This window comes from Amblyraja radiata, chromosome 33 (assembly GCF_010909765.2).
Source record: "Amblyraja radiata isolate CabotCenter1 chromosome 33, sAmbRad1.1.pri, whole genome shotgun sequence".
Classification (NCBI taxonomy): Eukaryota; Metazoa; Chordata; class Chondrichthyes; order Rajiformes; family Rajidae; genus Amblyraja; species Amblyraja radiata.
The window spans coordinates 8,783,630-8,807,278 of NC_045988.1; the positions used below are offsets into that span (position 1 = coordinate 8,783,630).

Here is a 23,649-nt window from a genome sequence, read left to right on the forward strand (position 1 = left end):
TGACTTTGACTCGATGGCGCTGACTGTATAATTCCATGGGTCTCCGGTATTGAGTTGCAAGGAATGGAATTAAATCTGCACAACCTAAATTGCTAATTCCTCAGGAAATGGAAAGTGAATCCAGAACCTGGTGTGCACTAAGACACGGCGTGATGTGCTGCTGAATTCTACCAAGATGTATTTTAATGAAAGGCAACAGTTAGCAAAATACCCAAGTGACAGATTATTTATTAAGATGCAGGATGTACGGTGTAAAACAAACAAATGTTCCGTGAGTTCTCAGAGTGCTGGTCTGGAGCCTCAATATCTTTGACAGGCATTAACATGTTGTCAGTACTTGTTCATTTTAAATGGTAATGTGAGGCTGGAACAGAGCAGCCTGGCGCCGTGTAGCAAATTGCAGCACCGCCCAGAATAGCAACATCGGCACAATGACGCAGTTTGTGGACCCGCTGCCTCACAGCGCCAGGGGACCTGGGTTCGATCCTGACATTGGGTGCTCTCTGTGTGGATTTTGCACGTTCTCCTACAGGTTTTAGTTCTTCATATCCTTGAGTGGGAGTTGAACCCACGACCTCCTGATTTAGATGTGAGAAAAGCACTAACTGAGCCAAAGCAGACACATGCACTCTGTGTATGTGTTATATGGTTTAATGAGCAATTCCACTGTTTTGACACTTTTATTAACAGAAAAAAATGCAATTACCTGCAGGTATGATGCAAAGCAACAGTAGCGGCCAGAGAAATGCTGACATTCCGCGCGGTAAAAGCAAACCTTGACTCATTCTGTCCCTGTAAACCAATCAGCAGGACCAGGGAAGGGCAGCAGTCCAGTAAACAATCAATCCTGCAAGACCAAATGCAGTGTTGGCTGATCTGAGCAGTACCTCTGGTCATAGACTCAATCCCACAACTCATGTGGGGAATTAACTGGCCCTCTTGCCCTTGCTTGTCATTGCCCCTTGTGAATGGGAGATGTTGAACCTTTTGAAGCCATGCATCACCTCCTAGGCAGGAGAAAAAGGCACCAACTTGTAGCCACCGCTATTTTGGGCTGGTACTGTATGTGGGAAGGGCCAAGATGACATGAGCTCAGATCTAACGACTCTAGACTTTAGACTTTTGAGAGATAGCATGGAAAGCGGACATTTGGCCCACTGAGTCTGCACAGTCTAGTGATCTCCCCCGTACACTAGCACCATCCCACACACTGGGGACAATTTACAAGTTTTACCGAAGCCAAGCAACCTACAAACCTGTACATCTTTGTAGCGTGGGAGGAAACTGGAGCTCCCGGGGGGAAGACCCACGCAGGTCACAGTGAGAACATACAATCTCCTTACACACAGCACCCATGGTCAGGATCGAACCCAGGTCTCTGGCGGTGTAAGGAAGCAATGCTACCACTGCGCTGCCTTGTAGAGTGACCATGTTTCTGCAGTTGTACAGCTGGGAAACAAGAGGCAATGTAACAGGCTCTGCTATGTAATTCTCTGGTGTGTCCTATCTAGAGGTGTACTGTCGATAGTCTAGACAGTTTTTCCCAGGATGGAAAATCATATACTAAAGGTCATAGCTTTAAGGTGAGGTGGGGGGCAAAATGTAAAGGAGATGTGCAGGCCGTGTTTTTTTGACACACTGGGTGACAGGGGCCTGGAATGTGCTGCCAGGGATGCTGGTGGAGGCAGATACGATAGTGATGTTTAAAAGGTTTTTGAATAGTCGTATGGATGAGCAGGGAATGGAGGTACATGGATCATGTACAGGCAGATAAGAGTTGGTCTTGGCATTATGTTTGGCATAGACGTTAAAGGCTTTTTGCTGTGCTCACTGTTCTGTGTTATATGTTCTTCCATGCTGTAATGAGTTGTGGGTTACGGGACTGCAGCTGTTAGTTTGTTGGATTATTATCCAAAGGTCTGGATTTGGAGATGGCTCAAACCCTGCCACAGGAGTTGTGGACTTTCAATTACATAAACCTGGAATAAAATGTAGTCAAGTTGATCATGAAACCTCTAGATTGTTACATTCAGGAAATAAAATCCATCATTGTTGCCTGGTCTGTTGTCGGGCTCAACCCAGGCCCAGGGACATTTTAGACTTCCGGAAGATATATGGACAGATATGTAGATAGGAAGGGTTTAGAGGACTACAGGCCAAATGTAGGCAACTGAGACCAGTGCAGAATGAATGAATGAATAAGTTTATTGGCCAAGTATCCACACGCAAGGAATTTGCCTTGGTGCTCCGCCCGCAAGTGACAATATGACATACAGCGACAGTTAGGAATGACACATAAAACATTAAACATGAATAATAAAACATTTTTTGATTAAACATGTGAATTAAATAAAATACCAGAGCAAACGGAGGCTACAGATTTTTGGTTATTGAGTAGAGCTACTACTCGTGGAAAAATGTTTTTATGTCTGGCTGTGGCAGCTTTGACAGTCCGGAGTGGCATTCCAGACGGAAGTGATTCAATGCCGACTTGGTTGGCATGGACAAGGTGGGCTGAAGGGCCTGTTTTCATGCTGTACATTTCTATGACTCGCTTAAAGTTTTTGACCCATTGGGCTTGCAAGCCAATACGGAATGGGCCTTGAATGCTGGTCTTGCGAAGATAGCGACACCCTATAAACAAATAAAAACCCACAGTCAACCGAATACCTGCTAATTCCGTGGAGGGAATGGACACATGTTGTTTCAGATCGGGACAGACCCATAATGTCATCCGCCCACTTCCCTCCGCGGATGCTGCCTGACCCACTGAGTTCCTCCAGCACTTTATGCGTTGCTCAAGATTCCAACAACTTTCGTGTTTTGTGTCTCCGTCTTTCAGTTCTGGTAATGGTTACCATCCTCTCCAGCAACCTCTGCTTTAGTTTGTTTTAGGTTAGTTTAGTTTAGTTCAAGTTCAAGTGAGTTTATTGTCAGGTGTCCCTGTATAGGACAATGAAATTCTTGCTTTGCTTAAGCACACAGAAAATAGTAGGCATTTACTACAAAACAGATAAATGTGTCCATATACCATGATATAAATATATACACACGTGAATAAATAAACTGATAAAGTGCAAATAGCAGAAAGTGGTTATTAATAATCAGAGTTTTGTCCGAGCCAGGTTTAATAGCCTGATGGCTTTGGGGAAGTAGCTATTCCTGAACCTGGTTGTTGCAGTCTTCAGGCTCCTGTACCTTCTACCTGAAGGTAGCAGGGAGATGAGTGTGTGGCCAGGATGGTGTGGGTCTTTGATGATACTGCCAGCCTTTTTGAGGCAGCGACTGCTTTAGTTTAGTTTAGTTTAGTTTAGTTTGGTTTAGTTTAGTTTAGAGATACAGCGCGGAAGCAGGCCCTTCAGCCGACCAAGTCCATGCCGACCAATGATCCCCACACACTAACACTATCCCACACACACTTGGGACAATTTACCAAGCCAATTAACCTACAAACCTTTGTTTAAGAAGGAACTGCAGATGCTGGAAAATCGAATGTACACAAAAATGCAGGAGAAACTCAGCGGGTGCAGCAGTATCTATGGAGCGATGGAAATAGGCAACGTTTCGGGCCGAAACCCTTCTTCAGACCTACAAACCTGTACGTCTTTGAATTGTGGGCAGAAACTGGATCTCCCAGAGAAAACCCATGCAGGTCACGGGGAGAACATACAAACTCTGTTCTATTGGAAAGAATGGGTGTACGTTCATTGGCAAAATAGGGGTTTTGGTAACTTGAGCGGTACTTTAGCTTTCGAATGCAAAATGTAATTGAGTTATCAAATGATGCATGAACCGCTTCCCACACAGGCCGACCATTAGAGAGTAGAAAACTACACTCTATAGATAGCTCCTGAGCACGGTCTCTAGAGATCAGCAGGCTCACTTTCAAAAAAGCTAGCTCTGGATGCAACACCTATTGATGTTTCTCATATATTCAGCATTGTAGAAAGTTATATAAAATTAGCAGTTGGAATGAAATGTTTAATGTGTAGGAAGGAACTGCAGTTGCTAGTTTACACGGAAGATAGACTCATCTTCAGAAGAAGGGCCTCGACCCGAAACGGGTCATCTATTCCTTTTCTCCAGAGATGCTGCCTGACCCGCTGAGTTACTCCGGCACTTGGTGTCCATTAAATGTTCGATGTTGTGTAGTGTGGTAGGATTTAACAGGTTGCCTATGGGTCTAAGCACATGAGATATCCTTCCCAAATCCTCCAGTCAGGGGTAAGTAAGATAGATGACCATCTATCCCGTCAGTGAATAGAGTCACTTTGTTCACTGGGACAATTACAAATAACCTGTTCTTGATCCAATCACTGCACAATTTAATCATCATTCACTTTCCGTCATTAATTTAAATTAATCCCAGTTGTCTTACATATTGAGAATTGAACGTTTGATTTTGCATTCCTTTATTTTAGCCGGGGATATTGTTACATGGGAGAGAAGCAGAATTTGCATTTTGCAATTCAAGATTTCACTTTTGAACTTTTTCGGGCAGAGAAAGTCCGAATTGGATAGCGGATAATGTTCTCATTAACTTTTCACAAAGATGTATCGTCTCAGCTACTGCACAGTGTCCCCCATTGCAAGCATCTGACAGTCCAATTCTCACAATATTTGCACTGTGTTTCCTGTTTTCTTTATTTTCTTTTTTTTTAATGGTGCCAAAATTGGAATGACTTTGTGGTTGTGCTAAAGAATTTCACTTTGCTGTGCATAAGTGATAGACAATAAAGAACCATTGGTAGACAAGAAAGCTGGAGAAACTCAGCGGGTGAGGCAGCATCTATGGAGCAAAGGAATAGGAGATGTTTCGGGTTGAGACCCTTCTTCAGACTGATGTCATGGGGGGGCGGGAAAAAGAAAGGAAGAGGCGGAAACAGTAGGCTGCGGGAGAGCTGGGAAGGGGAGGGGAAGGATGGAGAAAGCAAGGACTACCTGAAATTGGAGAAGTCAATGTTCATACCGCTGGGGTGCAAACAACCCAAGCGAAATAGGAGGTGTATTTACATTTAGCCGTACTACAATTATCCTGGTGTCTGATGAAACGTTATTTGAAGCAGCACATACAGTTTTAGCCTCGTCTATATATTTATGGTGCAGATACACCAGAATGCATAATGCATTTATTGCCACAGGCGGCTGCGACTTTAGACTTTAGAGGTACCACACGCAAACAGGCCCTTCAGCCCACCGAGTCCACGTGGACCAGCAATCACGCAGTTTACTAGCACCATCCTACATACTGTGAACAATTTACAACCTACTGAAGCCAAGTAACCTACAAACATGTGTCTTTGGTATGTGGGAGGACACTGGAGGCCAAGACATTGGGTATTTTTAAAGTGGAAATTGATAGGTTTTTGATTAGGAAGAGCGTGAAAGTTTACAGGGAGAAGGCAGGGGAATGGGAGATAGATAGATCAGTCACGATCAAATCGTGGAGCAGATTTTGATGGGCTGAATGATTTAATTCTACTATGTCTTATGGTAATGGAATGTGGCGGTTGAACAATGAAGAGAGTAAGATTGTTGTAAACTCACCAAAGCTCAGAAGATTGAGAGAGAGAGAACCATGAGAGGGATATTTTAGTGGTGTTTCTCAGGCTGGAGAGTTCAAACCAAGTGATGTTGCCTTGAGATAAGAGGGCTGGACATTCAGAATGGGAGTGAGGAGAAATGTCACCACTCATTGTGTTGTTAAGCATTAAAATTCTTTGCCCAAGGGATCCATGAGGGATGTTGCTGGTTACAGGGATGGATCGGATATGCTTTTGGTCATAATGACAAGGAACAAAGTGACTGGTTCAACAGTGGATGATGCAGAAGATCTACGGTCTAATGGAATAGCACAGCTTCTAAATTGTTATATTCCAATCTGGAAAAAAATGTTTCATTAAATATTCCAAATGAAACTCATTCATCTTAAAAATGTCACAGAATCTGCTTGGAGAAGCACTGTCTTCATGCTGCTATCTTGCAAAGTGACTGATATACAATCTGCAGACAGATTGAGACATAACTTATGAACTGCGCACACACAAAAAACAACAGAGAGAAGACCAGTTTCAACCCGGTCACTCCCTCTTCTCAGGCAAGAGCTACAGAAATTTGAAAACGCAAACCTCCAGATTCAGGGACAGTTTCTTCCCAGCTCTTGTCAGGCAACTGAACCATCCTCTCACCAGGAGCTTACAAATCCAGAACAGCCTTTTCCCTAATGGGCTCAACCATGAGTTGCTCTATAAACCCAACTCAGAGCCATTCCACAAATTCCTTCTTTTTGGGATCCGGTACCAATCTGATATCCCCAGTCTATCTGCACATTGACATCCCCATGGCCATTGCAACACTGTCTTTCTTACATGCCTTTTCTATCTCCTACATCCGGGTTACTATTCCACCACCTGTATATAACTCCCATCTGGGTGTACGAAGGAACTGCAGATGCTGGTTTATACTGAAATTGACGCAAAGTGTTGGAGTAACTCAACGGGTCAGGCAGCATCTCTGGAGGAAAGGGACAGGTGACGCTTTGGGTCGGAACCCTTCTTCAGACTGAAGGATAGAGAAGGCCAGAACAAAACAGGGCCAGTAACAGATGACCTCAGGAAGGATGGGCTCCATAGACTGTCTATAACTCCCATCAGGATATTTTTACCCTGACAGTTTCTTAACTCTACCCACAAGGATTTTACATCATCTGATCCTTCGTCGATTCTTGCTACAGATTGGATTTAATTTCTTACCAGCAGAGCCACCCCACCCCTCTGCTCACCTGCCAGCCTTTGTGAAAGGATATGTATCCTTGTATGTTTAGCTCCATCTCTGATCCTCTTGCAGCTACGACTGTGTGATACCCACAACATGGTATCTGCCGACATATCCGCACTCTAAGCTCATCCACCTTGTTTCATATACTACACGCACTCAAATATACTTGTAACTACCTTCAGTTCCGCATTCACCACCCCTCTTCTCAAACTGTTCTCCACGTTGTCTGATGTTAGACTCTTACCCCCTTCTAAAATGTCTGCCCTATTTCTTATTCGGGAAACTGTAGTAACTTCTCTCCTTTAGGATCTATCCTAGCCTGAAACCTCAGATGAACAGGAAGAATCGCTCTCTGCTAAAGTCTAGATCTGAGGCTTTCAAGAGGGATGATGCTGCAAAAAGAAAAAAAGTTTTGTCTTAATCTTGGTCCTTTGACAGATGCATGGGTCTGGTTTGCCTTTCCAAGACGGATTGCATGTGAGCTAACAAATGCCATAACTATTTGGAGCATGGGGACTCATGTAAGTTATGATAACTTCCAGATGTGATGGAAACATGGATCAGACTCTCAGATCAGGCTGAGCAAAGGGTTGTAAATGAGAGGTGTGTAGAAAGGAAGATAGACACAAAGTGTTCTCGTAACACAGCGGGTCATGCAGCATCTCTGGAGAAAAAGGATGGGTGACGTTTTGGGTTGGAACCTTTCTAAGACTGGCTAAGACTAACCCTTCTTCAGTCTGATGAAGTTCTAGGAGCAGAATTGGGCCATTCGGCCCATCAAGTCTACTCCACCATTCAATCAAGGCTGATGTATCTTTCCCTCTGAACCCCATTCTCCTGCCTCCTTCCCATAACCCCTGACACCCGTACTAATCAAGAATCTGTCAATCTCTGCCTTAAAAATATCCACTGACTTGATGTCCACAGCCTTCTGTGGCATTGAATTCCACAGATTCACCACCCTCTGACTAAAGAAATTCCTCCTCATCTCCTTCGCAAATATACATCCTTTTCTCCAGTGATGCTGCCTCACTTGCTGAGATAATCCAGCATTTGGTAAATGAGTGGATTGGATCTGTGCTGCTGTGTTCTATAAAAACAATAGATGTCATCAGCCCAAGGAGTCAATCTAACTATACAGGGAGTATGAAATCAGACGTAATGGAACATCTGCTTCCATTGACCAGATAACATTAGGTGAGGGGTTATTTCATCATTTATTAAGTTGGAGAGAGAGACTTTCTCTCAAAGTACAGGTCAGCGGTTTTCCTTTGCCTTGAGCCAAACAAAAAACAAAATTTCTCTCTTTCTCCCGAAACAAATGATAGTATCTCTGCCAAGACTCTAATTTTCAGTCTTTAGTATTTCATTAATTGGCTGCAGGGAGAAAGAGATATGGCTCGGTTTTACTGGCCTGTTGCTGTTTCGATCTCTGTATCCAGAGGCCATTAGTCTTCCCAGGAAGATGGATCTGGGCTTCACAGATGTAGCCAACATGAAAACACAGGTGCTGCATGTGAGATAATGCAAAGGCTAACAACCCCGCTGTTACTTCAGTGTTTAAAAGGTGATCAATCTGGAACTCTAACCCTGTTTCTCTTGCCGTGGAGGCTGTCTAATCTGTTTAGTTTTCTGTTTAGGTTTAATGTTGTCGCGTGTACAGAGGTACAGTAAAAGGCTTTGTGTTGCATGCTGTCCAAAACAGATCAGATATATCATACATAGAAACATAGAAAATAGGTGCAGGAGTAGGCCATTTGGCCCTTCGAGCCTGCACCGCCATTCAATATGATCGTGGCTGATCATCCAACTCAGTATCCTGTACCTAAACCTTCTCTCCATACCCCCTGATCCCTTTAGCCACAAGGGCCACATCTAACTCCCTCTTAAATATAGCCAATGAACTGGCCTCAACTACCTTCTGTGGCAGAGAATTCCAGAGATTCACCACTATCTGTGTGAAAAATGTTTTTCTCATCTCGGTCCTAAAAGATTTCCCCCTTATCCTTAAACTGTGACCCCTTGTTCTGAACTTCCCCAACATCGGGAACAATCTTCCTGCATCTAGCCTGTCCAACCCCTTAAGAATTTTGTACGTTTCTATAAGACCCCCCCTCAATCTTCTAAATTCTAGCGAGTACAAGCCGAGTCTATCCAGTCTTTCTTCATATGAAAGTCCTGACATCCCAGAAATCAGTCTGGTGAACCTTCTCTGTACTCCCTCTATGGCAAGAATGTCTTTCCTCAGATTAGGAGACCAAAACTGTACGCAATACTCCAGGTGTGGTCTCACCAAGACCCTGTACAACTGCAGTCGAACCTCCCTGCTCCTATACTCAAATCCTTTTGTTATAAATGCTAACATACCATTCACTTTCTTCACTGCCTGCTGCACCTGCATGCCCACTTTCAATGACTGGTGTACCAGGTCTCGTTGCATCTCCCCTTTTCCTAATCGGCCACCATTCAGATATGATATTTTCCTAATCGGCCACCATTCAGATAGATACAAACAGTTCAAGTATTACAGAGCAAAAGGCAAAATACAGAGTGCAGAAATATAGTTCTCAGCATTGTAGCGCATCAGTTCCATACACAAAGTCCAATGTCCACAGTAAGTCCACATAACTTACATGAGCCAGACAGTAACCTTTGCTTAGTGATGGAGTTCAGAAGCCTGATAACAGGAGAAGAAGCTCTTACTGCATCTGATGGTGCGTGTACATTGGTGCGTGCTTTTCAGATTCTGTACATTTGCCGAACAAGAGCAGGGAGAAGGAGGAGTGACTGGGATACGCCGAGTTTGATTATGTTGGCTGATTTTCCGAGGCAGCGTGAAGTTTAGATGGAGTCAATGGTAGGAGGTCTACTTTGTGTGATGGACTGGGCTACATTTACCACTACCTGCAATTCCTTGCAGTTGCAGTTTTCAGAAATTTAGAAATCATCGGAGAGCTAGGAGTGATAATGGCGGCAAACATGATAGCAGGGTTTCAAGGGTCTTTAAGAGCAGTCACCTTGCAGCCAGTTATCCTATTCAAACCTTGCCACTGTCTGCTGATATCCAAATGATTAGACTGGGAATCAAGTTGGTCCTGGTATTGTCCCATGGCATTCTTGATGGCTTTGTGAAGATCATAGGAAAAGACTGTGCATTCACCAAATCTATTCCTCTCATGGTCTTAAACTCCTCTATATGATCGCCTAGCCTGACAGACCCTATGCTCATGTCCTAGATGATGGGGTTATTGGCAAGGAATTACATCTATTGTGAGATATGCCTTGAGCCACCTTCTTGACCCACTGAGTCCATATAAAGATGTTCCTACAGCAAACATTACAACAGAACAAGTAGTGTCAGAAAGGAAATTAACTCCCACTGTTGCAACCACCCTCCCCCCTCCCTTTTCCCCTTCCCCTTGCTCCCTCCCACCTGTCCCTTCCCCCTGCTCCCACCTATATCTCTTCCCCCTGCTCCCTCCCACCTACGCCGCTTCTGCTGGCTTCATATCTCAAAGCCTTTTGTCCACTTCACATCTCTGGCCTCTGTCCACCCATCTGCCAATCAAAGCCCTCTCACCTGTAGCTACCTAGAGTCATAGTCATAGGGTGAAATTGTGTGGAAACAGGCCCTCCGGCCCAACTTGCCCAACATGTCCCAGCTACATTAATCCCACTGCCTGTGCTTGGTCCATATCCCTCTAAACTTGTCCAATCCATGTATCTGTTTAACTGTTTCATAAATATTGGATTTGTCCCAGCCTCATCTACCTCCTCTGGCAGCTTGTTCCATACACCCACCACCCTTTGTGTGAAAAAGTTACCCCTCAGATTCCCATTAAATCTTTTCCCCTTCACCTTGAACCTATGTCCTCTGTTCCTCTATTCCCCTACTCTGGGCAAGAGATTCTGTGCATCTGTGCACCTGTCACCTCTCTCCCCCCTACTACAATCACTGAAGAAGGATCCCGACCCAAAACGTCACCTATAACTTTATTACACAAAGGGTGGTAGGTGTATAAAACAAGCTGCCGGAGGAGGTAGTTGAGGCAGGTACTATCACAAAATGTAAGAAACATTTAGACCGGTACATGATGGGGTGGGTTTGAAGTTAGTTTATTGTCACGTGTACCGAGGTACAGTGAAAAGCTTTATCTGCATGCTAACCAGTCAGCAGAAAGACAATAGATGATTACTATCAAGCCATCCACAGTGCACAGATACATGATAAAGAGAATAATGTGTGTAACATTTAGTGTAAGATTAAAATCCAATCAAAGATAGACCGAGGGTCTCCAAAATGGTAGATAGTATTTCAGGACCATTCTCGAGTTGTAATAGGATGGTTTAGTTGCCTGATAATAGCCAGGAAGAAACTGTCCCTGAATCTAGTGGTGTGTGTTTTCAAATTTTTATACATTGTAGGTATGAAGGGATGTGGGCTAAAAGCCAGCTGGTGGGACTAGTGTAGATGCGGCATGTTGATCGGCGTGGTGCATGTTGGGTTGAAGGAGGCTGTTTCCACACTGTACGACTCCATGACACTGTGCTTGTTTTAAGTAGCTTTCCAAGTGAGATCAGTGATCATGTATATTCTGCAAAACATTCCTAGATCTCTCCGTGATACTCAAAATTCATCATATTTTTACAGCTTAAACAATGCTGTAGAATGTCACGCCACAGCTAGGACAACTTTTTAACCGATACTGCAGTCAATGTCTATTAATTTCTGCATGTGACAATCAGTGCGTGTACTTTAATCTCTTCATATCCAAGTCAGCTGGAGGTTCTGCGACAAAGAAAATAAAATATTCTAAATGCATCTGAAATGTTTTCACAGCCTGCTGTGCTACTGTGATTAATGCAGATAAAGTTTTGTCTTACTTTTTGAACTGGCTCTTAAGAAAATACTGATTAGGAGTTAAAAGTGCAGCGCGGTTTGTAATCTCATGGTGATGATGGTGCAGAGCACAACATGGGGGGGGGGGGGTGAATTGGAAAACAACTCTGAAAGTAATAGATTCACGCTATTCAAAGAGCACAAGTTGTGGCTTAATGAGGTGAAACTGTTTGTTCAAAAGAATAATTTTTAAATGTAGAAGCTTATGAACGCTGAGGTTTTCCCCAATTTTAGTGGAGACATTGAGTAGATGCACTGAGCGTCTGAAGAAGGATCTTGACCCGAAACGTCACCCATTCCTTCTCTCCATAAGGGAAGAATGAGGGGGGACCTCATTGAAACATACAGAATAGTGAAAGGCTTGGATAGAGTGGATGTGGAGAGGATGTTTCCACTAGTGGGAGAGTCTAGGACTAGAGGCCATAGCCTAAAGGGCCTGTCCCACTTACGCGTTTTTTTCGGCGACTTGCCGGCACGCCGATCACAGCAGGTCGCCGAAATTTTCAACATGTTGAAAATCCAGCGGCGACCAGAAAAACGTACGACTCTTTGGGCGACCACTCACGGCCAAACTGGCATCACCCCGTGCGCGACATGTCGCCTGTATGGTCGGGAGAAGTCGCCCAAAGTGTGCAGGTCGGTTAAGTTGCCATTCTAAATTCAGTTCAGAAAAATCGTGAGCCAAAATGTCATCTATTCATTTTCTCCAGAGATGCTGCCTGACCCGCTGAGATACTCCAGCTTTGTGAGACTGTTTCTGTGCTGTACCAAATACTGACTCTATGATATGAATTATTAAAATCTTGGTAAAATCTGACCAGCTGTTTCTCCGCCAGAACCTGCTGCTCAAATGTCGATCAGAGTCATGGACCACTGACAAGTAGACCTCTACCGAAAGCAGTTTGTTAATCATTATGGTAATTGTAAATTTTCCACTTAGCTACAGAGATGCTCCCTATGGAACCTGAACTACTTCATCAACCTCCTGCCTAAATGAGCTTTCCTGGTCCATCAACAGAAGATGATTGCAGTAGATCTTTAAAGTTTGCTAAGTATCCCATTCAATTAAGGAATAAAATTTAAAGTCAGGTAGAATAAGAACAAGTTTGCAACTGAGCGAATGTGTCAGAGGGGATTTCAAGCAGTCATAAAAAGTCTTAAAATTACACAGTAATTCAGATAAATAATACTGGGATGGATCGTTAAATTTATGCTGACTCCCAGGCAGTTTGGTAATTATTGGAATGATTTTTACTTCATTTATCTGTTGCAGGCTTTCCCAATGGAAATGAAAGTTGCTAAAATAATATCCCATCAAGATGAGTTTCCTTTGTACATCATTGGTGACTTAAATCCCTGAGAGGTGCATTAAATCCCTGAGTCGCTGTGGGTTTGGCTTAGGTCTAAAAAAAACACATAGATAGAAGGGGTATAATGGGAGGTGACTTTGGTTGCAAAAAATCTGACTTTAATTGGCTGTAATTAGGCTATTTCCCTGAAAGTAGAGATGGCATGTTGCAGAGAAGATGCTCCGAGCTTGTCTTCAGGCACATGGTTTTGTATCCTGTAGGAAATGTAGCTAAAAAAGCCTGTTAACGATTAAGATACCTCCTAGGCAGTACGATACCCCACAAAGAATTGTCCTTGCCATTATTTATCACCCTGATCCATTGAACTTTCAATGAGAATGGAACTGAAATTTGTATTTGTCTAATTGTTGTCTGTCAATGTGGCTCAAATATCTGCTGGCGAATCCCGAATTCAATGAGTGGTGAAGTTCGGATGATTCCCTCCAGCCATAGAAACAGTCTATTTCCAGTGTTTTAACTTCATGGTTGACAGAAGCAGAGCTGGTCTCCACTGGCTGTTTAATTTTGATGCTTTCCAATCTGTTTTGACTCAAACGGTAACACCATCATCTCTGAGCCGGAACTGTGGATTAAACAATGAAGTTGAGCAGATAATTGCAGTCGACATTTCAACACGGGGTGGGCCACGTTGTCTAGGATACCAGCTTTCACATTTATTGAACTATTTTGTTAACTTCTTTGTAGGGCTGCATCAAAAAATGTTCCCTCAGCTGGTTGTATTGAACAAGCAGGGGAAATCCAGACTCCCTGTTGTCTCCTGCATCTGAAATGTAGCACCACTGTAATCATTGCTGTGCGGCGATGCAGTGGTAGAGTTGCTGCCTTACCACCGCACCAGGTCCTGACTAAGGGTGCTATCTGTCAATAGTTTGTACCGTCTACCCGTGACCGCGTGGGTTTTCCCCGGGTGCACCGGTTTCCTCCCACACTCCAAAGACGTACAGATTTGTCGGTTAATTGGCTTGGTATAAATGTAAATTGTCTCTGGTGTGTATAGGTAAGATTGTGTTAATGTGCGGGGATCACTGGTCGATGCAGACTCAGTGGGCCGAAGGGCCTGTTTCTGCTGTATCTCTAAACTAAACTAAACTCCAAAAGATGTGTAGGTTTGCAGGTAAATGGGCTTTGTTAAAAATTGTAAATTGTAACTCGTGTGCTAGTGGACTGGGATCGCTGGTTGGCATCGACTCGGTGGGCCGAAGGGCCTGTTTCCGTGCTGTATCTCAAAACAAAAGTAAACTAAATTAGAAATGTGTTTGCAAAGTGGAAATTGCTCCGGTACTATTGGCTGTTTTGTGCCAGTAAGTCAGGAGATATTTTGTTACAAGACAAACACTATTGTATTAAGCCAAGTTGAATTCATTGTCATATGCACAAATTCTGCCTACCTTGTCCATGTTGATTAACATTGCAGGATACATTTGTCTGCTTCTGGCCCATATCCCTCTAAACCCATCCTATACATATATCGGCACAATCAGAGAAAAACTGTTCATTTTCTCATTCTCTCATATCTCAGTTCATTCTCTCACTAATACTAGCTTTTAACTGTCTATAATTAATTAATTGAATGTTAAATTCCCTCAGTACCATAATTGGGATTTGAACTAATGTCTCCCGATCAGGAGTTTAGGCCTCTGGTTTAATTTTTAATTTAATAATTTATCAAGATGCGGGTGTCACAGAGAGACCAGGATTTAATGGCCGTGAGGAGATGGTGATGTGGGCCTTTGATGAAATTGGCTCTCTTTCTGAGGCAGCGCCTACCATCCATCCCTGGGAAGGCCGATACCTGTGGAGAAAGGAACTGCAGGTGTTGGCTTATATCGAAGATTGACACAAGTGCTGGAGTAACTCAGCGGTCAGGCAGCACCTCTGGAGGAAAAGGATGGGGGAATGCTTCGGATTGCTCTTACCTCCAGTTCCCTCCCCTCTACTTTCAGTGGGAAAAAGGGTCCCAACCCAAAACGTCATCCTTCTTTTTTCACCACTGTTCTCTGCTGTTACACAAGCACGTTGTTCCTAGTTCATAAGTTCATAAGCTCATGAGTGATCGGAGCAGAATTCAGCCGTTTGGCCCATCAGGTCTACTCCGCCATTCAATCATGGCTGATCTATCTTTCCCTCCAAACCCCATTCTCTTGCCCTCTGCCCCTGACACCCCTGCCACCCATACTAATCAAGAACCTATCTCTCTCTGCCTTAAAAAATATCCATAGACTTGGCCTCCACGACCTTCTTTTTTTTTTTTTTTTTTTTAATTTTATTTTTATTAGAAGCAATGTACAGTCGTATAAACCATGGTATGTAACATAATACATTTCGTGTACAACTTCTTGTTTTAAATTTAACAATATAAAAATAATAGACGCAAGAAAAGAAGAAAGAAATTAAGGAAAGTATTGATGTGTAGGCCCGAAAAGTTAACAATTTGTAATTTGTGGATAGATAGAAAGAGAGAGCCCATAGAGATGTAGAAAAAAAGAGCCCAGAAAGGAAGAGCAAAAAAAAAAGAATTATATTAAAAAAAAATTTAAAAAGGAGAGAAAAGAAGGGAAGAGAGAAAACATAACAGAAAAGAAAAGGGATATACCTACTTCATGTTTTTCCACACCCCACACCTAGTTCTGAAACGGTTAATTACCAGAGTTATGTTGCACCATATTATACTTGTAATAAATCGATGAAAGGAGACCATATCTTTAAGGGCCTCCACGATCTTCTGTGGCCAATGATACCTGTGATGGATCGGGCAGGGTCTACCACTCTCTGCCACCTTCTTTGATCCTGGCTTGGTTCGTGTTTGCTGACCCAGGCAGTGTGTCCACTACACCGTGCACCTGTTGAAGTCCATCCCCCCTTCAAGAGCCGGAGTCCTTGTTCAGTTTAGTTTATTGTCACATGCACCAAGGTACAGTGAATAGCTTTTTTGCTGCGTGCGAAAACCAGTCAGCAGAAAGACGACACATGATTACAGTCGATCCATTTACAGTGCACAGATACAATACAATACAATACAATACAATACGGGTTTATTCGTCACATTGCACATAAAGTGCAAGTGAAATGAATATGTCAGCAGCGATACAATGAGAAAGAACACACAATACACAATAAAAATTGAACACAAACATCCACCACAGCATTCATCACTGTGGTGGAAGGCACAAAAATTGGCCAGTCCTCCTCCATTTCCCCCCGTGGTCGGGACCAGAGTCCAGAGCCAGTCCATAGTCGGCTCTTCCCCACAGGAGACCGCGGCTTTAGGTTGGTGTAGGCCGCAGGCCTGCGGTCGTAGATTTAAAGTCCCCGCCGCAGCCAGAAGCACCGCAGACCGCAGGGCCGGCGGTCGAAGCTCCCCCTCCAGGGGTGATGGTAAGTCCACGCCGGGTCCGCGGTAGAAGTTGGCCACGGGCCGGCAGTGGAAGCTCCTTCTTCTCCCGGGTCCCCCACGAAGGATCCCGGGCTGCGGACGCCGTGCCAGCTGGAACTCTGCAGACCGCGGCTTCAGGCTGCCGGCTGCCGCTGGCCAGCAAACGGAGCGCTCCCCTCCAGCGAGCCCCAGCGAGGGCTCGCCCGCTCCACGCCGAGAGTCCACGCTGCGCCCGCCGCTGAAGCCCCGGGCGCGTCTCCGGGAAAGGCCGCCCGATCCTCGTTGTTAGGCCACGGGGGAGGCGACCTGGAAAAAGTTGCCTCTCCGTGGAGGAGGCAACCGAAGCAGTTTCCCCCTCACCCCCCCCCCCCACCCACACCACCCCCCACACAAAACACACAAAGAAACACAAAAAAACATACTTTAAAACATACTAAAAAAACAAAAAAAGTTGAAAAAACAGATACGTGTTGAGGGAATAACGTTTAGGTGGGAGCACCACCACCTCTACTGTTCCTCCAGCCACCTACACCATCGTTGTCCTGGGGACAAGGATCAGACGCCACATCGCCTGTGGCACGCACATCCCAGCAAGAGAAGTTTTTTTTTAATTGCTTCACATCGCATCATTTGTTCCAGATTTAATCTGTCAAAATTCATCAGCCTTTCTGCAGATATTTCATTTGAAACACATCAAATTGCAGTACCACAGAAAGAAGCTTTAGGGCAGCTTCAGACATTGAACTAATTACAATGTTCGAGATACATTCAGAATTGTTTTTCTTTTACTTTATTTCAATTGAATCATTTTGGGTTTCAGATCAACCTCTTCCTGGATGTCCTTATATCAACCTCTGCCCAGCTACCAACAACTCCAACCAGTCCCCACCTGTAAAATCTAAATCAGGTCTGGAGTTCTATGAAATAATGAAACAGCATTCGGACTGAATTCAGCAATGAATGCATCTCACCTTAATCAGTTTTATTTTTTCCATTACCAACCATAAGAAAGCAAGATAGACACAAAAAGCTGGAGTAACTCAGTGGGACACGGCAGTATCTCTGGAGAGAAGGAATGGGTGATGTTTCAGGTCGAGACTGAGGTAGGGTCTGAAGAAGCTTTTTGTGTCTATCTTCGGTTTAAACCAGCATCTGCACATAAGAAAGCAAGGGTCACTATGGACAACAATATCTTAGTCATTCACGCAGAAACAGGCCATTCAGCCTAACCTGCCTGTGCTGCCCCATCTAAGCTACTTCCATTTGGCCCATCTTTGGCCCATATCCCTCTAAATCCATGTACCTGTCCAAATATATTTAAATGTTGTATAGTACCTGCCTTAACTACCTTTGCTGGTAGCTCGTATCATATACTCACCATGCTCTGTGTAAAAAGTTGCCCCTCATGTTCCTATTACATTTTTCCCCTCTCACCTTAAACATGTGTCTTCTCGTTCTTGATTCTCCTACCATGGATAAGGCTCTCTGCATTTACCATACCTATTCCTCTCATGATTTCATACATCAACTAGACCGTGGAACCCGTCGGGTCCCGTCTAGTTGATGGTTGCGGGAGGGGGGGTTAAGAAGCCAAGAAGTACAGAAGACAAAACAGGGGTGACGTCACTCACAGTGCGAGCAGAGGCTGGCAGTCAGATCCATTGTGACGTCACCAGTGAGACCATCGCGTTTATTTTCCAAGTTATTTGAGATTTATGACCATTTTCATAAATAACTCGAGAAATAATGCTTGAAATTTTCAGACAAGGCGATTTTTGACATATGGCGTAAATCTCTACCGGAATATGTAAAAAGTTCACCATTAGCGCGTCGCGTTTTCGAGGAGATGTGAAACGCACACGAACATCACACACACACACGCAAATATACACACATCCAAGATCAGAGTTTTATAAATATAGAGATACGATCATCTCTATAAGATCTGCAAGATTCTTCTGTCTGTTGTAGTTTCCTTGCAGTCTCAATCCCAATACATTGTGATTCACTTCATGTGCATCACAACATCCCCATCTCCCTCTCGCAGTTCCCACCTTCATTTTCCTCTCACTTTTCTAATTATTCACTGTTCACTGTTCCTGTTCCAGTTTCACACTGCTGACCTGATGTCTCTCTCACCATTCCCAATCTCTGAGACCAGAGTGGATGTGGAGAGGATGTATCCACTAGTGGGAGAGTCTAGCACTAGAGTTAATCGCCTCAGAATTAAAGGATGTTCTTTTAGGAAGGGGTTGAGAAATGTCTTTAGTCAGAGGGTGGTGATTCTGTGGAATTCTTTGCCACAAGAAGGCTGTGGAGGCTGTCAGTGGATATTTTTAAGGCAGAGATAGATAGATTCTTGATTAGTACAGGTGTTAGAGGTTATGGGGAGAAAGCTGGAGAATGGGGTTAGGAGGGAGAGATAGGTCAACCATGATTGAATGGCGGAATAGACTTCATGGGCCGAATGGCCTACTATTCCTTATGACATGATCACAATGAATGGCGGTGCTGGCTCGAAGGGCCGAATGGCCTCGTCCTGCACCTATTTTCTATATTTTCTATGTTTTCTATGATGACCAATTCCCATCTCCCTCTCACTGTTCCCATTACTCCCACCATACTTTTACTGCTCCCACCTCCCACTCATTGTCCCCGTGGAAGGCAGCATTCTCTATAATACATTGGAGAGGTTACTGCATGGATCAGAGGGTACTGCATGGATCAGAGGATATCAGGAGAGATTGTGTAAACTTGGAATGGTTTCTCTAGAAAATCAGAGACTGAGAAGAGACCTGATTGAAGTACATAAAATTAAGAGCGGCATAGATAGGGTAGATAGTCAGAACCTTTTCCAAGGTTGGAAATGTCAAAGACCAGAGGATATAGCTTTGAGGTGAGAGGGGCATAGTTTGAAGGAGTTACTTGGGGCAAATATTTGTTTTAACACAGTGTGGTGGGTGCCTGGAATGCGCTGCCACGGGTGGTGATGGAGAGATACAATCGTGGTATTAAAGAGCCTTTTGGATAAGCACATGGACATTCAGGGAAAGGTGAGAAATAGATCACATGCATGTAAGGGAAATGAGTTTAACTGGGCACCATGTGCGGCATGGACTTAGTGGGCTGAAGAGCCTGTTCCTGCACTGTACTCTTCTCTGTTCGCAGGTCCAGGATTGAAGGTGTTTCCCTCCTGATGCTTGCACTCTAGATCCCCGTTATCTGATTGCAGTGCTGCCATCTATATCAGCTACCCCAGCCCCTTGGCTTCACCTCCATGAACACCCTCGTTAAACAGAAAGGATGTCCAATCACTCTCTTAACTCATTTTCACCAGAAGATACATCACGAAGGGAGAACTATCACTTTATTCACAGTTAGCTGTTCTTTACAGTCTGTGAAGAGCGAAACTTCCAGCTCACAGCTGTGTGTAATTAACTATTTAGTCATGTTAGGAGCACCACCGTTTTCACTTGGAAGTCCAGCGCGGGTAGTTCAGAGCTAATCCACGAGACAAAAATACTATAGGGACAAATGAGATGTAACTGTAAAAGGAGTGAAATAAATGATCTGACACTGTTGCCCCATTGAATACCTTAGTTCACTCCCATTTATCTGCACACAGACTCCACTAACTCTGAAATGAATGTGATGCAAGTGTTTCTTCTGTAACAGTTGACGGTTGTGGGAAAAAAAATAATCAGAGATTCAGTCCAGTGATTTATCTCCAATTCACCATTATGCAATTAACACTTTTTAAAAATCTATTTCTGGTTGATGCCATTCCAACTCTCAGCAGAGTTAATCCCTGCATGCGTTTTAACTTTGTGGGGAAGAAAAACAAATGAGGCTTTTATCGAGTTGAATGAGATCCAGTTTGGAAAACAGAGCAGCACATCCATAAACAGAGGGCAGTGTAAAATGTAGGTTAGGCAGGAACGAGGTCAGCCTTGTGGGATCTGTTTATATGAAGCTTTCAAATAATCCTGGATGATGCAAGGTTGCATGACCAGATTAACTCAGTCTGACTGAAGCTGGTCATTAAAAAGCGGGGAAAATCTAGTCACAAGGAACTGCAAATGCTGGTTTACAAAATAAGACACAAAGTACTGGAGTAACTCAGTGGGCCAGAAAGCATCTGTGGAGAATGTGGATAGGTGACGTTTTGGTTCGGGATCCTTCCCCCGACGAATGGTTAAACAAAGAACATGTTATATAACACATTGACGCACAACCACATATTGCAAATCATGAAACTCGTATTAATCTTGTGCATACCAGCCTGCATCTTGTTACTAAGGTACAGAGAAGCAGAGTTTTGTGAGTGTTGCACCTGTACAGCATGTCAATATGTATCAATAAAACTACATCTGTGTACTAACACCCCTTTTCGACAAAAAAAGCACTGAGGGGAATAGGTATTACTGTACTCTGTTGTAAACTTTCGGAACAGGTGAATGCCTTCCAGCCCCTCACACCTGTGATGCTATCCCATTTAATTTTGTTTAAAGATACAGTGCAGAAACAGGTCGGTTCACCCTCCGTGTCCACGCCAATCACTAGTTCTACCTTATCCCACTTTCGCATTCATTCCCTGCACACCAGGGGCAATTTACGGAGGCTTTGGTATGTGGGAGGAAACTGGAGCATCCAGAGGAAAGCCTCACAGTTACAGGGAGAACATGCAAACTCCACGCAGATAGTACCTGAGGTCAGGATTGATCCTGGGTTTTTGGCATTGTGAGGCGTCATCTCTGCCAACTGTGCCACTGTGCCGACTGGGGCTAATCACAAGTTCAAGTTCACAAGTTATAGTAGGATTAGGCCATTCAGCCCATCGAGTTCACACCGCCATTCGATCGTGGCTGATCTGTCTCCATATCCCATTTTCCTGCCTTCCCCCATAACCCTTGACACCCGTTCTAATCAATAATTTGTCCATCTCTGCCGTAAAAATATCCACTGACTTGGCCTCCACAACCCTCTGTGGCAATAAATTCCACAGATTAACCAACCTCTGACCAAAGAAGTTCCTATTCATCTCTTTTCTAAAAGAGCGCCATTTAATTCTGAGGCTATGACCTCTGGTCCTCGACTCTCCCACCAGTGGTAACATCCTTTCCACATCCACTCTATCTATGCCTTTCAATACTCTGTAAGTTTCAATGAGTTTGCCCCTCAACCTTCTAAACTCCAGCGAGCAGAGGCCCAGTGCTGTCAAACGCTCGTCATATGCTAACCCACTCATTCCTGGAATCATTCTTGTAATCTTGTTATCTGTTATCTAATTCTACACTAGGAAGGTTGGATATAAAAATATTCAATGGCAGCATATGTCGATTTCCATCTGACACCTCACGCTCTGCTCTGGTAATGTCCCTGACATGCCTGCATCTGATTGTCAAACAACGTCCACCTGAGAATAGACACAGAATGCTGGAGTAACTCAGCGGGTCAGGCAGCATTTCTGGAGAAAATGGAATAGGCAACGTTTTGAGGTCTGAAGAAGGGTCTCAACCCCAAACGCCACCTCTTCCTTTTCTCCAGAGTTGCTGCCAGATCTGCTGAGTTACCCCAGCATTTTTTGTCTCTCTTTGGTGTAAACCAGCATCTGCAGTTCCTTCCCACACGACTTCCACCGTGGTTGGACTCTGGAACGAAGAATGGAACATATTTTCCTCTGTTCATCTCAAACTACCCCTTGGCATCTGAATTCCTTTCTTACCAGGGTGCAGAAGAGGCCATTTGACATATGGAGTCATGTCAACCCCAGCAGCTCCTTAATTCCCTACAGTCACACAGCACAATGCCATCATCATAGACCCAAAATGCTGGAGTAACTCAGCGGGTCAGGCATCATTTCCAGAGAAAAGGAAGCGGTGACGTTTCTAGTCAGAACCCATCTTTGGAAACACCCTTCATAGTCATTGAGCTGTACAACATGGAAACATATTAATGATCTGGATGAGGGAATTGAAGGCAATATCTCCAAGTTTGCGGATGACACTAAGCTGGGGGGCAGTGTTAGCTGTGAGGAGGATGCTAGGAGACTGCAAGGTGACTTGGATAGGCAGATGCAGTATAATGTGGATAAATGTGAGGTTATCCATTTTGGTGGCAAAAACAGGAAAGCAGACTATTATCTAAATGGTGGCCGACTAGGAAAAGGGGAGATGCAGCGAGACCTGGGTGTCATGGTACACCAGTCATTGAAAGTGGGCATGCAGGTGCAGCAGGCAGTGAAGAAAGCGAATGGTATGTTAGCTTTCATAGCAAAAGGATTTGAGTATAGGAGCAGGGAGGTTCTACTGCAGTTGTACAGGGTCTTGGTGAGACCACACCTGGAGTATTGCGTACAGTTTTGGTCTCCAAATCTGAGGAAGGACATTATTGCCATAGAGGGAGTGCAGAGAAGGTTCACCAGACTGATTCCTGGGATGTCAGGACTGTCTTATGAAGAAAGACTGGATAGACTTGGTTTATACTCTCTAGAATTTAGGAAATTGAGAGGGGATCTTATAGAAACTTATAACATTCTTAAGGGGTTGGACAGGCTAGATGCAGGAAGATTGCTCCCGATGTTGGGGAAGTCCAGGACAAGGGGTCACAGCTTAAGGATAAGGGGGAAATCCTTTAAAACTGAGATGAGAAGAACTTTTTTCACACAGAGAGTGGTGAATCTCTGGAACTCTCTGCCACAGAGGGTAGTCGAGGCCAGTTCATTGGCTATATTTAAGAGGGAGTTAGATGTGGCCCTTGTGGCTAAGGGGGTCAGAGGGTATGGAGAGAAGGCAGGTACAGGATACTGAGTTGGATGATCAGCCATGATCATATTGAATGGCGGTGCAGGCTCGAAGGGCCGAATGGCCTACTCCTGCACCTAATTTCTATGTTTCTATGTTTCTATGAAACAGGCCCTTCGGCCCACCTAGTCCATGCCAACCAAGTTGACATATTTGGCTTGTCCAATTTGCCTGAATTTGGCCCTTATCCCTCTAAATCCTCCTGATCCATATATCTGTTGAAATGTGTCTTTGAAGTCCAGATTGTACCCACTTCCTCTGGCTGCTTATTCCAGATACAGACTACCATCTGAATGACAAAGTTGCCCCTGAGATCCTTGAATCCTTCACCATAAGTCTATGTCCACTAGATTTGAATTCTCCACCCTTGGGGAACAAACTTCCTACACCTCGTGATCCTGTACACGTCAATAAGGTCACGTCTTG

The 23,649-nt window shown here is 44.1% G+C and overlaps 1 long non-coding RNA gene across 1 annotated transcript; it reads right to left on the reverse strand.

Annotated features, from left to right (window-relative positions):
* Nucleotides 1-1,303: 1,303 nt before the first annotated feature.
* Nucleotides 1,304-22,775, reverse strand: LOC116991259. The gene is made up of 3 exons (XR_004416722.1): nucleotides 22,762-22,775; nucleotides 4,243-4,245; nucleotides 1,304-1,415 (listed from the first exon to the last, which is right to left on the reverse strand). It is a non-coding gene; the product is annotated as an uncharacterized LOC116991259 (long non-coding RNA).
* Between the last annotated feature and the right edge of the window lie 874 nt (nucleotides 22,776-23,649).